General features: G+C 43.3%; 2 long non-coding RNA genes across 2 annotated transcripts in view; both read right to left on the bottom strand.

Annotated features, from left to right (window-relative positions):
• Window positions 1-1,100, bottom strand: part of LOC118478233 — a 102,887-nt gene extending 101,787 nt beyond the window's left edge. The window contains exon 1 of the long non-coding RNA XR_004858905.1: window positions 886-1,100. This is a non-coding gene — a long non-coding RNA (uncharacterized LOC118478233). The remainder of the gene's footprint in view (window positions 1-885) is intronic.
• Window positions 1,101-2,105: 1,005 nt separating this feature from the next.
• Window positions 2,106-3,117, bottom strand: part of LOC118478234 — an 18,236-nt gene continuing 17,224 nt past the window's right edge. The window contains exon 2 of the long non-coding RNA XR_004858906.1: window positions 2,106-2,848. This is a non-coding gene — a long non-coding RNA (uncharacterized LOC118478234). The remainder of the gene's footprint in view (window positions 2,849-3,117) is intronic.

Here is a 3,117-nt window from a genome sequence, read left to right as displayed (position 1 = left end):
TATTATTATCATTATTATTATTATTATTATTATCATTATTATTATTAAAAGATATGTTATATTATATAGCCGCAGACCTCATTTCCTGTGAGATCAAGCAACAGGCCCAGAGACTAGAGCAAGGAAGACAAGCGTCAGACACCACACGTCAACCAAGTCAATTTCCACCTGAGACATTAGAGCTAACGATTAAAATGCCTTGGCATAGATGGAGCGCACCTTTACAACTAATGGCGGCTAATTCACACTCCTTGTATCAGGAGGAGGAGGAGGAGGAGGAGGAGGAGGAGGAGGGATACAACGTTAAAATTTCACCAATGATGATGATGTTCCTCACGAAGCCCTTTACAGGGTGAAACGTTGAACTTGTTCTACTAAGTCTCAACCCCTTTTTAAAATCCCTGCTACCTACAATGATGATGATGATGATGATGATGATGATGATGATGATGATGATGATGATGATGATGATGATGATGATGATGATGTAATTAATAATGGCTAAAATGCTTACGTTGACAACACATTTGGCCTAATACAGCTATTAGTTTCGTTTCAGTAAGATTTTATGGCACTTGCAATACAAATAGGTAATGGAAGTGCCGAAGATTAGCGAGGTGCTACTAGAGAGTCACGTGCAAAGAAAAGGAGGAGGGCAGTTAAAAACGATAGATGTTTGATAAGAAAGAAAGAGCAAACCACCCCAGAGCGCCCGCCAAACACCCACGACCAAAGACATGTTTGCTTTGGTGAGTATTTTACATAAGGTCATATGAGCGCGTGGGACACACTTAACATTTTCAGTTGGTAGAAAATTTATAACTTTGCCCGGGTGGACCAAAGACAGACAAAAGGAACGATCACAGTGCACAAGAAATCACTCACCATTTCAGACAACTGTTCAGAGAGCGCCTATGGCCTTATGTGACCTATCCACGGGTCATGACGCCTATGGTAGTCCAGTCAGTGCGACTAATTGAGGAGGCGGATAATTGCTGTATATTATACGACTCCAGGTCTGTCGTAAGGTTTGGCTTGTGTGTATGAAGTAACGGGGAAGTGACCTTTGGGGGAGGAAAGTGTGTGTGTGGGGGGGGGGGGGGGGGGGATGAAGTGGGGGGGAGGGTGTTATTTAGCAGATGACTCCTGGAGTAATAGTACCTCCGGACACTGCGGTGCGGTCAACGGACACAGGCTGTTATGTGGCGTGGCGTGGCGTGACGTGACGTTATATTTTCCTGACGTGCCGAGACGTGATGTGACGTTTCGTGTCGTGACGTCGTTATATTTTCCTGACGTGATGTGACGTTTCGTGACGTGACGTCGTTATATTTTCCTGACGTGTCGTTTCGGATCGTGACGTGACGTTGTATTTTCCTGACGTGTCGTTTCGTGTCGTGACGTCGTTATATTTTCCAGACGTTTCGTGTCGTTTCGTGTCGTGAGGTCGTTATATTTTCCTGACGTGTCGTTTCGTGTCCAGGCGTGGCGTCGTTATATTTTCCTGACGTGTCGTTTTGTGACGTGAACGCTCCACGAAAGTCAAACGATACGGGCTATCTCGGGAGTTTTGTTGTTGGATTTCGGGACCGGGTCGGATCGAATGTGTCGGTCATATATTATTATGCGTGAAGAAATACATGAGGGTAAACCGTGTCGTGGCGTATTGTGTCGGCCCGACACGCGTATCGTTGTCGGTGGTAACGTCTGCTGTCTTCAGACAACGTCAAGAGACACGGGAGGCTGCTTTGTGTCGTGTTGTCGTACCTCGTATCGGTGTCGGTGGTAACGTTGTCGTTGTCCGCTTTCCTAAGACAAGGACGAGATCCCTGAGATGTGGCAGTCACAATCATACAGTGAGTGAGTGAGTGAGTGAGTGAGTGAGTGAGTGAGTGAGTGAGTGAGTGAGTGAAGGGTGCGAGGGTGGACGATGAACTGTCAGGTCTGACAGCTTTAGCTCACGCGCATCGACCGGATCTGCTCACACGGGCCGACACGCCCATCCACCCACATGGACAGGCAAGACGGCTCGTTGAGTTGATGGAAGAACTGCCTAAATCAGTGAGTTTATACTTCTGCAATAGATCTAGCTGTAGTTTTTGTCTTCAATGGGGGGCTTGCTTTCTGGTTGTTTGTGTTGGTGTTTTGTATAGTACAAATAATCTTCTTACTCTTTTGAGGTAAGATTGGTCGCTTATGTTCTCATTGTTCTTTATACGCCTGTCTTTGCTTTCCCCGACAATAATTGTACTTGATAAGGTGCAACAGAAGGTTCACGCCGACGCTGTCTCCGAGACGTTCAGAAGCAGTGAGGAGAGAACATTCCTAGGAACAGGTAACTCCGTCCGGCAGCGTGAGAACAGCTCACCATTAGGCCTTGTAGCACTCAGTAGACCTCACGGTACTAAACTCACTGCCATTATAATAATAATATTATCCACCACTGAAATAATATCAATAATATCGAAGTTCCTCTTTGAAATAAATGATCTTTTCTGTTTTGCAGCACAAATATTCATTTATGTTAAAATAAAGGAATAGAGATTATGCTTGCTGCTCCAAAAGCACTCAGCAACATCGAAGTTCCTCTTTGAAACAAATGATCTTTTCTCTTTTGCAGCACAAATTATATTCATTTATGTACAAATAAAGGAAAAGATAAAGATATGGTTGCAGCTCTAAAAGCACTCAGACACATATTATTCCGTTAATCCACACACCATTCACTTCCAGGAAATCACTTCCCTCGTCAGTTTACGGGTTATCCGGATGATGGAATTCCAATTAACGAGGGCCAGCCCTTCGCGTCGTGAATACGGGAGACATTTCCGGATCCCAATCCAAACTCCTGAAAAATAAAATAAAATAATGACAACCTTCGAAAATGATGGCACCATAAGTGACAAAATGACTGTAAGAGTGCCAACAAATATTAAAGTCCCAACAATTATTGAATAAAACAGATCAAAGATATTATAATTATATTATTATTTCTAAAGAGATTCATCCTTTTCTTCCCTAAAAAAAAAAAAGCAATAAAGAAAAAACAACAACCTAATTCTATAACACATCACTTATCTGTCAAGGTACCAGATCGAGAGTAAAAGTATTTGGGTT

The sequence above is a fragment of the Aplysia californica genome, unplaced genomic scaffold (genome assembly GCF_000002075.1).
Source record: "Aplysia californica isolate F4 #8 unplaced genomic scaffold, AplCal3.0 scaffold00430, whole genome shotgun sequence".
NCBI classification, from domain to species: domain Eukaryota; kingdom Metazoa; phylum Mollusca; class Gastropoda; order Aplysiida; family Aplysiidae; genus Aplysia; species Aplysia californica.
The sequence above is the reverse complement of the archived record's forward strand: the minus strand, read 5'-3'. Positions and strand labels throughout refer to the sequence as shown.